Raw genomic sequence first — 13,978 nt, 5'->3', positions numbered from 1 at the left:
TGGATCATGGAAGAAATAAAGAAAGAAATTAGAGACTTCCTAAAATTCAATGAAAATGAAGGCACAATTTACCCAAACTTATGGGACATAATGAAAGCAGTGCTAAGAGGAAAGTTCATAGCACTAAGTGCCTCCAGAAAGAAGTGTGAGACATCTCATACCAGCACACCTGAAAGCCCTAGGAGGAAAAAAAAAAGCAGACACGCCCAAGAGGAGTAGACAGCCGGAAATAATCAAACTCAGGGCTGCAATCAATAAATTTGAAACAAAACAATTCAAAGAACCCATGAAACAAAGAGCTGGTTCTTTGAGAAAATCAACAAGATAGACAACCCATTAGCCAAACTAACTAAAAGACAGAGAGAAACTAGCAAAATCAGAAATGAAGAGGGGGGCACAATAGTAGACACTGAGGAAATTCAAGGAATCATTAGGTCTTAATTCAAAAGCCTATGTGCCACAAAACTTAAAAAACCTAAATGAAATTGACAATTTTCTTGATAGATTCCATTGACCAAAGCTCAACAAAGACTAGGTAAATAGATTAAACAGTACTATATCACCCAGGAAATAGAAGTTGTCATCAAAAGTCTCCCCGCCGAAAGAAAACCCAAGGCCAGATGGTGTAAGTGCAGAATGTTACCAGACTTTTTTTTTAAACAAGATTTTGTTTTCATTGCATTTTAATTTAGTAAAATATGTTCATACTTCTACATATACACAAGCAAACACATTTTATGCATACCAACACATATAATTCTTATATATGTGTATTCTTACTTCCATGTTGTCATGAATATACTAGTTTCTATATATTTCTTTTTTAAATTTTAATTGTTTTATATTAATTATAGTATATTCTTTTGTACCCCAGCTGTTGCCCCCTTTCTCATTTCCTTCCAATCCCAACCTCCCTCTCTAATCTCCTCCCATGACCCTCTCCAAGTCCACTGATAGAGGTGGTCCTCTTCCCCTTCCATCTGACCCTAGGTCTATCAGGACTGGCAGCATTGTCCTCCTCTGTGGCCTAGCAAGGCTGCTCCTCCCTCAGGAGGCTGGTCAAAGAGCCAGCCACTGAGTTCATGTCAGAAACATTTTCTGTTCCCCTAACTAGGGAACCCACTTGGATACGGAGATGCCAAGGGCTATATCTGACCATATCTGGCTATATCAAAAAGGAGCTAACTTCAATTCTCTTCAAATTATTCCACAAAATAGAAATAGAAGGAACATTACCAAACTCATTTTATGAAGACACTAATCCTTGATATCTAATCCACACAAAGACCTCTTACCCCCTCAAAAAAGAACTTGAGAATTATCTTTCTTGATGCAAAAATAGTCAATTAAATACTCACAAACTGAGTCCAGGAACATATCAAAGATTTCATCCACCATGACCAAGTAGGCTTCCTCCCTGGCATGCAGGGATGGTTCAATATATGGAAATCTATCAATGTAATCCACCACATAAAGAAACAAAATAAAAAAAAAACACATTATCATCTCCTTACATGCCGAAAACACATTTGACAAAATCCAACATCCGTTCACGTATAAAGTTTTGAAGGGATCAGGGATACAAGGCACATACCTAAACATACTAAAGACAACACACAACAAGCCTATAGACAACATCAAACTAAACTCAGAGAAACTTAAATTAATCCTACTGAAATCAGGGACAAGGCAAGGCTGCCCACTCTCTCCATATCTCTTCAACATAGTACTTGAAGTCCTAGCTAGAGCAATAAGACAATTAAAGGAGATCAAGGGGATACAAATTGGAAAGGAAGAAGTCAAAGTATCACTATTTGTAGATGATATGATAGTATACACAAGAGAACCATAAAATTCAACTAGAGAACTCCTTCAGCTGATAAACTGCTTCAGCAAACTGGCTGGATACAAAATTAACTCAAAAAAATCAATAGCCCTCCTATACAAAAGACAAAAGGACTGAGAAAGAAATTAGGGAAACTACACTCTTCACAATGGCAACAAATTACATAAAATACCTTGGTGTGACTCTAACCAAGCAAGTGAAAGACCTGATGAACAAAACTTCCAGTTCCCGAAAAAGAAACTGAAGAAGATTTCAGAAGATGAAAAGATCTCCCATGCCAATGGATTGGTAGGATTAACATAGTGAAAATGGCCATTTTACCAAAAGAAATCTATAAACTCAATGCACGTCCCATCAAAGTATCAACACCATTCATTAGAGAACTTGAAAGAAAATTCTCAATTTCAGATGGAAAAACAAAACAAAACAAAAAGAACCCAAAAACAAGAATCTCTAAAAGAATCCTGTGCAACAACAGATCTTCTGGAGGTATCTCCATCCCTAATCTCAAGCTATAATATGGAGCAACAGTAATAAAAACTGTACGGTACTGGCAGAAAAACAGTCTGAAGGATCAATGGAATTGAATAGAATACACTGAAATAAACCCACACTCCCATAGATACTTGATTTTTGACAAAGAAGCCAAAACAATACAATGGAAAAAAGATAGCCCTGCTCTAACTGAATGTCTGCATGTAGAGAAATGCAAATAGACCTGTATTTATTACCTGACATAGAACTCAAGCCAAAGTGGATCAAAGACCTTGACATAAAACCAGTGACTCTAAATCTATTACAAGACTAAGTGGGGAAATATGTGAAACTCATTGGCATAGGAGACAACTTCCTGAACAGAACACTCTTGGCATAATGTTCTTGTAGAGTATATACAATTACCCTTGTTCATTCAAATGCTGATTTCTCTAACCCATTATCTGATTTTAATCCAAACATTACATTGTGATGGTCACCTGTGTCAAGTTTGTGTAAACATGCCATTTGTTCTCTGTACTGTCAAAAACACAACCAGCCGTAATGATGAGCAATGGAGAGAATAGGATGGGACATCCTGTCCAGAGCAGAGGAGAAGGAAGCAAGTGGGAGGAGTCAAAGAGCAGAGATGGGCAGGAGAGGACTTCAAACCATGAGTGGAGACGAATAGGACCTAACATATGACTAAAAGCAAGTATAATGTTGAAAATTCTGAATTGGAAGAAGCTATGCAGGCTTGGTGATTTAGGATGGAGTAATCATTCCCTAGCATTGTGTTCTAGGTTAACTAAATGCATCCTAGTCTCTGTGTGCTGATTTTGGTATACAGATTGTTTAGGAATAATTGCTGTTTAAATAAAAGGTAAATCAAATATAAATATTGATAACCAGGTTCTGGCTATTACGAATAAAGCTGCTACAAACATGGTTGAACAAATGTCCTTGTGCACTTGAGCATATTTTAGATATATGCCTAGGACTGGGATACCTGGATCTTGAGGAACCACTATTCCTAATTGTCTGAGAAAGCACCAGATTGATTTTTTAAAATTTTTTATTAATTACACTTTATTCATTTTGTATCCCCCTATAAGCCCCTCCCTCCTCCCCTCCCGATCCCACCCTCCCTCCCCTTTCTGCATGCATGCCACTCCCCAAGTCCACTGATAGGGTAGGTTCTCCTCTCCTTTCTGATCTTAGTCTATCAGTTCTCATCAAAAGTGGCTGCATTGTCCTCTACTGTGGCCTGGTAAGGCTGCTCCCCCCTCAGGGGGAGGTGATCAAAGAGCAGGCCAATCAGATTATGTCAGAGGCAGTCCCTCTTCCCATTACTATGTAACCTACTTGGACACTGAACTGCCATGGGCTACATCTGTGCAGGGGTTCCAGGTCATCTCCACGAATAGTCCTTGGTTGGAGTATGAGTCTCTGGGAAGTTCCCTGTGTTCAAATTATCTTGTTCTGTTGGTCTGCTTGTGGAGTTCCCATTCCCTCCAGCTCTTACTATTTCCCACTTCTTACATAAAATTCCATTCACTCTGCCCATCAGTTGTCCATCAGGCTCAGCATCTGCTTTGACAGTCTATACTGCAGAGGCTTTCAGAGGCCCTCTGTGGCAGGTTCCAAGGTTGTTTCCTGTTTTCTTCTGGCTTTCAGAGGCCCTCTGTAGCAGGTTCCGAGGTTGTTTCCTATTTTCTTTTTCTTCTGATGTCCATCCTCTTTGCCTTTCAGGATGGGGATTGAACATTTTAGTTAGGGTCCTCTCTTTTGCTTAGTTTGTTTAGATGTACAGATTTTAGTGGGTTTATTCTATGTTGCATGTTTATATGAGTGAGTATATACCATGAGTGTCTTTTTGCTTCTGGGAAAACTCACTCAGGATGATCCTTTCCAGGTCCCACCATTTACCTGCAAATTTCATGATTTCCTTATTTTTCATTGCTGAGTAATACTCCATTGTATAGATATACCACAGTTTCTGCATCCATTCTTCAGTTGAGGGGCATCTGGGTTGTTTCCAGCTTCTGGCTATTACAAATAAAGCTGCTACAAACATGGTTGAGCAAATGTCCTTTTTGTGTACTTGAGCCGCTTTTGGGTATATGCCTAGGAGTGGTATGGCTGGATCTTGAGGAAGCGCTATTCCTAGTTGTCTAAGAAAGCGCCAGATTGATTTCCAGAGTGGTTGTACAAGTTTACATTCCCACCAGCAGTGGAGAAGGGTTCCCCTTTCTCCACAACCTCTCCAGCATGTGTTGTCCCTTGAGTTTTTCATCTTGGCCATTCTGATGGGTGTAAGGTGAAATCTCAGGGTTGTTTTGATTTGCATTTCCCTAACGGCTAATGAGGTTGAGCATTTCTTTAAGTGCTTCTCTGCCATTCGATATTCCTCTACAGAGAATTCTCTCTTTAGCTCTGTTCCCCATTTTTTAAGTGGATTACTTGGTTTGCTTCTTTTCACCTTGTTTAGTTCTTTATATATATTGGATATGAGTCCTCTGTCAGATAAAGGGTTGGTGAAGATTCTTTCCCAATCTGTAGGCAATCGCTTTGTTTTGTTTTACAGAAGCTTTTCAATTTCATGAGGTCCCATTTATTGATTGTTGCTCTTAGAGCCTGTGCTGTTGGGGTTCTGTTCAGGAAGTTTTCTCCTGTACCAATGAGTTCTAGGGTATTCCCCACTTTTTTTTCTAGCCGACTTAATGTGTCTGGTTTTATGTTGAGGTCTTTGATCCACTTGGACTTCAGTTTTGTGCAGGGTGATAAGTATGGATCTATTTTCATTTTTCTACATGTAGACATCCAGTTGGACCAGCACCATTTGTTGAAGATGCTATCTTTTTTCCATTGTATGGTTTTTGCATCTTTGTCAAAAATCAGGTGTCCGTAAGTGTGTGGGTTTATTTCTGGGTCTTCTTTTCGATTCCATTGATCCACCATTCTGTTTCTATGCCAGTACCATGAAGTTTTTATAACTGTTGCTCTATAGTACAGCTTGAGATCTGGGATGGATTTCCATTCATGTTTAAAGTACTGGAGAGATCAGGGATACAAGGCACATATCTAAACATAGTAAAGGCGATATACAGCAAGCCTATAGCCAACATCAAACTGAACAGAGAGAAACTTAAAGCAATCCCACTGAAATCAGGGACAAGACAAGGCTGCCCACTCTCTCCATATCTCTTCAACATAGTGCTGGAAGTCCTTGCTAGAGCAATAAGACAGTCGAAGGAGATCAAGGGGATACAGATGGGAAAGGAAGAAGTCAAATTATCACTATTTGCAGATGATATGATAGTATATATGAGTGACCCCAAAAACTCTACCAGGGAACTCCTACAGCTGATAAACACCTTCAGCAAAGTGGTCGGATATAAAATTAACTTAAAAAAATCAGTAGCACTCCTGTATACAAAAGACAAAAGGGCTGAGAAAGAAATTAGAGAAACAACACCATTCACAATAGCCACAAATGACATAAAGTACCTTGGTGTAACCCTAACCAAGGAAGTCAAAGACTTGTATGAAAAAAATTTCAAGTCTCTGAAGAAAGAATTAGAGGAAGAAATGAGAAAATGGAAAGATCTCCCATGCTTATGTCTTGGCAGGATTAACATAGTAAAAATGGCCATCTTACCAAAAGAAATCTACAGATTTAATGCAATTCCCATCAAATTACCAGATTGATTTTTAAAGTGGCTGTACAAATTTCCATTCCCACCAGCAAACAACCTCGATGTGCCTCAATGGAGTAGTGGATACAGAAATTGTGGAACACTTACACAATGGACTACTATTCAGCAATTAAAAACAAGGAAATCATGAAATTTGCAGCCAAATGGTGGGAACTAGAAAAGGTCATCCTGAGTCATGTATTCCAGAAGCAGAAAGACACACATGGTATATACTCACTCTCAGAGGATATAAGACCTATAAAACAGGATAAACATACTAACATCCACACACCTAAAGAAGATAAACAAGAAGGAGGTCCCATGGTAAGATGATCAATTCTCACTTAGAAAGACAAATGGGATGGACATTGGAAGTAGGAGAAAACAAGTAACAGGATAGGAATCTAGAAAGAACTTATGTAGATAGTAAAATTGTAGAGTAGTGTCTTAGTTCAGTCAGGAAAAAAAAATGCAGCTCCTAAAGTAGAAGCTCATGGAATCCTGATTAGGCAGACCCCCTAAAGAGTAACAATACCTAGAGCAGGCTGGAGAAAAACCTAAATTAATACATACAAACTCAAGAGAGGCAGTTTCTTTAGGTAGAGAAAAAAGTGGGTCTTTAACAAGGAATCTTCCAAAAGCAGACTTTACTAGCCAAGGCGGAAAGCAAAATCCCTTTGAGAAGGAGTTCTCACTGGTCTGAGGAGCAAACATTTGTGGACCCAGTAACTTTCCAGAATGAGAAAGGGGTCAGGATTCAGTGAGGGAAGCAGAAATAAAATATCTCTCCTTGGAAGCAGGAGGCAGAGACAGACAGAGAAGCCTCAAGCATCTGAACTGGAAAGGTCTGAAAAGAAATCTGGGTCTAAGAAAGTTCTTAGGGAGAGGTTTTGAGATTAAAAAAGATATTTTTCCGTGTCGAAAATGGAGGAAGACAAAATGACAAAGTGCTTCTGGATACCATTTGAGTTTGTTTCACCTTGCATATGAATAATTTTTTCACTGATGATTTCAGTTTTGTATATCCTCTTTGGGAAAGATCAGGGTAAGCCAGACTTTTAGAAAAAAGAAACTGAGAAAATAGATGCTGAATTAAAGACCATAGAACAGAGGTTAGGGGAATCTTTGAATCAAAATAGAGAGCCTTCAGAGCAATCCAATCTGATACTTACAATAACACCAAAAGAGGTGGTTCTGGATGAGAAAAACCCACAGAGGCTTGAAGATACTGCAAAATGGCAGCCTATTGAGACGCAGGAGAGGAAGTCTTCATCTATAGGCCAACTTGGTCAGACTGGATATTGTATATGTATTCTTAATGTTCAATTACTAGATGAAGGTCTATATGCTAAAATAAATGCAGATTCTGTTTAGTGTTGTCTTGGAACAAGGTTATACAATGGCTGTTGTGCTCCATATTACAGAGTTTAGAGAACTAAAATACATGCACCATGCCATAGATTCACATTCAGAGTTCCAGTGGGCTTTTGCCTTAAATTCTTGTGAGCATAATACTAAGGCTACATTTTTGTTAGAGATGGTGAATGTTTTAGAGATGCCCTTGCAAATTGGGGTTGATGGTGCTTCACCTGTACAGCCATTGGAATTCAACAATATTTTAGACATGACATGAACCTGTTACAGATATAACATAATCTTACAGGTCAAACAATTATGAAAATATCTAACAGTAATTTAAAAAAGATGGTCACAAAACAGAAGGGAAATATAATATCTCCCCCAAATATATTAAATAATGATTAATCAGTTTTAAGATGTTTAAAGGAGATAAGTAACATACCTGCTAAAACACAGTGGAATTTAGAAAGGACTGCTGAATTAGATCAGCATATAAAGGTCCTAATTGCAAAACGGAGAACAGGGAATATGGAATGCTGGGGAAGAGGTTTATGTATGTTCATATAGGAGAAGAAAGATTATGGGTTCCATCAAGACTGATGAAAGTCAGAAGTGACAGAAGAAGATCACCAGAAGATCTTAGCCACACACAAATAGAAAGAAATAAAAAAGACTAAATACAAAAGGTAACATAAATTGATGATCCCTTCATATGAGAATAAATCTGAAACCCACTGAGCCATAAAAAGTCTCCAGCCAGAATTTCAATATTACATGGCCAATAAATCCATGGCTACAGTATCCTCAAATTTTATTATGCTATTCTTTTAATTGACATAAATAAGCTAGTTTTACAGTTTAGTTTCATCTGGCACATCTCATATATTCATAATTTTAGAACTGTATAATGCTTGTGAGAAATTAATTATATGTTCGCAGAACGAAAGGACTGGACACTGGAGTCACTGGATCAAACCTGAGAGAATTCATCCTTCCAGCATGCTGAGACTTTGACACATCTTTTTTAGAATCTTGCATATTCCAGCAGTCTGTTTGTTGCTGCCTCAAATGCTTCAAATGTTGTTTCTCATCAAACCTGCTCCCAAGAGAGCTTTGAAGAAAGCCACTAATCTCAGTTGGTCCAGCATTTTAGAAGTTCAAACAGGACTTCTCTTAAGTCTGAAATTTCTCAACACTCAAAGACTGGACCACAAATGCTAATGCTTGCTTAATTAACCATTTTTCTCAATTTGGGCTCCCTAACAGGATATCTGTGTGTCCAAAAAGTCAGCTAGAAAAAAATGCATGAGAACAACGTCCAATATCCTTTAAAGGGGGGTGGGTACTTTTTGATTTTTTTCTATGGCTACGAATGTTTATTGTCACTGGGAGATGGTTATAAATTATTAATTATTCAGAGAGAAAACAAGTCTAGACTCCAAGATTTCTCTGTTACCCTTTTTTTTTTCTCTTTCTTTCTTAGAAAGAGAAAAAGGAGAAAAGGGGTTAAAAAGAAAGAAAGGGGAACACAGGGGCATCTTATTGGAATAATAAGAGAAAAGGTACATTATTGAATCTACTCAGCTTAAGGTTTTATTTGTTATTCTCAAATAAGGTTACTCTGGTATAGGATTTTGTATATTGATGCAAAAATATGTCTAATTTTAATAAAATACATAGGTAAATTTTAGCATATTGATACAAATTCAAGGTTACTTCCAGTACTTTAAAACTGTTATTACAAACTGTTTAGGGTATTAGGTGATAGTTAATTGTTAGTTAATTACCTGATAGTCATGTCAGACACTAGTCTAGTTTTTCACAGGAGTATACATTCTAGGTTTAACAGATATGTATGATTTTGTAGACAGGTCAATTACATAAAGATAGGTAAGTCTTCAAAATCTTCAGAGACCTACAGAATATAGCATTGAAAATGTCTTTATTATTTTAAAGATTCTTTGACAATAAGACAGCTCATTTCCTGGCAGCACCCCACCTACCTCAAAGAAGACGATGAGCTTTGAAGAACCTTTATATGGAGTTGGTTTCCAATGTGGCAAATGAGCCAACCAGGTAAAAAGAAAATGCCCTGATTTCATGACAGACAGAATTTTTCTAAAAATGTGCAAGGTTAAATGCAGGATAATTTGACTGCTGAACTCTGTCAAGACAGGGTAAGCAAGTCTTAAATAGTACCAGCTCACAATATGTCTGTCAAATATTCTGAGCCAGAAGGCTGAAGATGAGGCTCCAATGTTATAGAGAGTTTTGGGTGATTATCCAGGCAGCAAACTGTCTCTGTCTTTTTTTGTTTGTTTTGGAAGCTGCTAACATGCAGTTCTTATTTACTCCAGCAACTAATTTATATTTTTACAACTAAGCTTAACTTGTTTAGAATTTAAAAAAATATTTTCATATAGGTAATACCAATAAGGATAAAAGTTAATTTAGGTATAGAACTGTAAATTTGTCAAGATAGGACAGATAATCAAAAATTTTCTCCTAAGTTCCCAAATGCATGTGAACTGAACATGGCACATGTAAGCCACAGTCTCCGAGTGGGTTCCTTAGTAAGGAGAGCAGGGCCTGTCTCTGGCATGAACTCAGTGGCAAGCTCTCTGATCACCTCTCCCTTGGTGTGAAGCTTTGCCAGGCAACAGAAGAAAATAATGCAGCCAGTCCTGAGGAGACCTGATAGTCTAGGGTCAGATAGAAGGGGAGGAGGACCTCCCTATCAGTGGACTAGAGGAGGGGCATAGGAGGAGAAGAGGGAGGGAGGGTGGATTGGGAGAAAATGAGGGAGGGGAACACAGCCCACAACTGGGATGCAAAGTGAATAAATTGTAATAAATAATAAACAAAAAATTAAAAACTAAACATCAAATGTAAACCAATATACAATAAAAAATTAAAAGACCATAACTAGCAATAAAAGAAAAGGAAATAATTAAAACTCTCTCAACTTTAAAAAGACCAAGATCAGATGGATTCAACAGATAATTCTGACAGAATTTCAAAGACCTAACTACAATACTTATTCCATAAAATAGAAAACAATAGAGGGATTCCACTTTATTTTTACGAATCCAGCATTTCTCTCTTAAAAACAGTAGACAAAGATATCATAGAAAATAAACTACAGACAGATAGATATTCTTGATGTATATAGATGCAAAAATGCCCTCCAGACTATCAAAGCAGATCCTGAGACTTATGGCCAACTGTTGGGCAGTGTGCATGGAATCTTATGTAAGAAGTGGGAAAAAGTAAGAAAAAGTTCCTGGAGAGAACAGGATCTCCACAAGGAGAGCAACAGAACCAGAAATTTGAACACAGGGGTCTTCCCAGAGACTCATACTCCAACCAAGTACCATGCATGGAGATAACCTAGAACTGCTGCACAGATGTAGCCCATGGAAGTTCAGTGTCCAAGTGGGTTACATAGTAATGGGAAGAGTGACTGCCTCTGACATACACTGATTGGCCTGCTCTTTGATCACCACCTACTGAGGGGGGAGCAGCCTTACCAGGCCACAGAAGATGACAATTCAGGCAGTCCTGATGTGATCTGATAGACTAAGATCAGAAGGAAGGAGAGGAGGAACTCCCCTATCAGTGGACTTGGGGAGGGGCATGCATGAAGAAGGGGGTGGCAGGGTGGGATAAGGAGGGGAGGAGGGAGGGGCTTATGGGGGATACAAAGTGAATAAAGTGTAATTAATAAAAAAATCCTCAATAAAATATTGGTAACACAAATTCAACATAACAGCAGACAAACTATATGTATGTTAGTATTGTAACTGAATGCACAAACACACACATATATATAGAGAGAGAGAGAAAGAAAGCAAAACAAAGAAAAATGTTGGAAATAAACCCAATGACTGTAATGAAAACTATCTACAATGAAAACTTTTAGACACTAAAAACAGAAATTTAAGGAGATACCAGTAAATGAAAAGGCCTTTCATGCCTATGAATAGAAAAAAAACTGTATTGTGAAATTGGCCATCCTAACAAAACTAATCTAAAGAATCTATGCAATCCTAGTCAGAGTACCAGCAAAGTTCTTTAAGGGCAAAGATAAAAGAACCTCAAAATTTATAGGGAGACACAGAAGACCAAGAGTACCCAAAAAGGAATGCTGCAGTAGGTTTCACATAAACTTATCTAGAATTGTACTACAGAGGCATAGTAGTAAAAATAGCAGAAAGCCTGTAGCAAACAGACATTCAAATGAATGGAATTTAAGAGAGGAGCTATGCGCAGTTTCACAGAACTAGAGCTACCTGGTCCTTGACAAAAATGCCAAAATGCATGGAGAAAAGGTAGCTACAATAACAAATGTTGTTTAAAAACATAAATTCTAAAATGCAAAAAAATAAAACTGGACCCATATCTCTGCCCTGCCTGAAATTCATCTGCAAATCACTCAAGGACTTCATGATAAAATATTATAGTCTAAAACACTTGGATGAAAACTAGGTTGTACACTTCAACTTATAGTTAAGGGAAGGACTTTCTAGATGAGACTTTGGAAGCTCTGAAAGGAGATTGACAATTGTCAAATGAAATGTTATAAAACTAAAAATTTCTTTTCGGTAATAGAAATGGTTAGTTAAGTGAAAAGGCACCCCATAGATGAGGAGAAACTGTTTCCCCACTAAATGTCTGAGAAAAGATTAATATTTGGAATATGCAAATAAATCTAAAAATTAACCAGTGAGAAAAATAATCAACACAATTAAAATGGTTTAAAGAACCCATTTTTTAGGGTAAAAAAAGGAAAGGATAATCCAAGCAAATGGAACTTTAAAAAAATATATGTAAATTGATTTAAATTTCCATTTTATTCTAGTCAGAATGATCTTTACCAGAAATACAAATTCAGGAATGGATATGTGTAGGTTTCTATTTGGTTTTTTCAAAGTTTTTCTTTTTATTTTCGTTATCCATCTCAATTTTCTTCTTCTGGTCTTATTTCCTTCCCACACTCCACTTAACCCTCGTTGTTACATTATTCTCCCAGTCAATCTTCATACAACTTACATTCTATTAGCTTTATCTTTAAAGCTCTCCTGTCATGGTCACTTACTGTTTATATTTATATTTTTTTTATTTCTACAGTACTTCAGTTTTAACACACAGTTCCAAAGATTCAAAGCCAGGAACCACATATGAGAGTGATAATGATGCATTTGTATTTCAGGGTCTAAGATAACAAATGCAGAGAAACTGTTTCTAGCTCCATCTATTTACATAAAGGTTCATAATTTTATTATTCTTAACAGCATTAAATATTCTGTTGTGTAAATGAAAGAAATATATTTTATTATGCATTCAGCAGCTTATAAATGTCTAGGCTGTTTCCAGGTCCTAGCTGTTAGAAGTTGGAGCATCAATGACTGTGGATTAGCAGATATTTCTATAGTAGGATATCCCCTTTGAGTAGACTCACAGGAATAGTACAGAAGGGTAAAAAGGTGGTATTCTTTCTAGCTTCGTGAGAAGTCTCTATTTATCTAGTGTCCATCTGTTTGTACTCTCATGAAGATACTTTTAAGAGGCAAGATCCTAGCACTGAGTGCCTACATTTATTTAAAGGAAACACTCTCATATTAGTGACTAAATTAGTTAAGCTATAGAACAACAAGAAGAAATGACACTCAAACAACCCATGCTGTTGCCAAAGCTATTGATGGCTCATCAAAAACTGACAGTAAGGCCATCTTGCTGAAGACTCATTATACAACTCCTGTACAATTCATTGGACAATGAAAGGCAGAGCTTGTGCCTGCTTAGAGTGTTCACATAATTAACAACTGTTCACGGTAGAGAACATATTTTATATACTACCAAAGTATAGAGGTAAACACCAACTCAGCTATAAACACTTTGATGTATAATAATGACCTTCCTGTAAGATATGCTGGTGCAATAGTAGAACAATGGCTGCACAGTAACCAGCCAACATCCGATTTAATTAAGACTTCATCCACAAGATATAACCCAGTCCAAGTGCTGCTTAGGTTGCTTGAACCTGATATTATATACCCCAGAGACCTAGAGAAAAAGCCAAATCTTCATTTTCTGCAAAAGGAACACAGCAACAAACTCCTAATGACATTTTGCTTATAGATCCATTCCTTGCTGTTCCATTTGCAGAGTAGCATCCTCCTAAAAAAGATGGGAAGAAGTACAAAGACTGAGAATGAGGCAATCAGCAGAGAGTGAGAAATGTTGGAACACTAAGCCCTAAAAGAGATTTCTCCATCAAATACCTCTCATCAAGGTTAAAAAATCTCTGGCAGAATAGGACACAAAAAGAGTAAAAGAGGCAGAAAGGATGGAGGACACCAAGGAATCAAGGCCTTCTGGACAAACAGGATTGATGTAGGACCTCAGAGAGACTGTGGCAGAATGTATGATATGAGATCATACAACTGAAAGAACTGGGCACTAGACACATCAATAACCCAGAAGCTAGCTCCAGCTAATAAAATAATAGTTTTTGGCTAGAGAGTGTAACCCGGTATATAAACCATATTTAAGGGTTTGGCTAGAGAGTGTAACCCGGTATATAAACCATATTTAAGGG

Source organism: Psammomys obesus, unplaced genomic scaffold, assembly GCF_907164565.1.
Source record: "Psammomys obesus unplaced genomic scaffold, mPsaObe1.curated_primary_1811, whole genome shotgun sequence".
Taxonomy (NCBI): domain Eukaryota; kingdom Metazoa; phylum Chordata; class Mammalia; order Rodentia; family Muridae; genus Psammomys; species Psammomys obesus.
Note: the sequence above shows the minus strand (reverse complement) of the source record.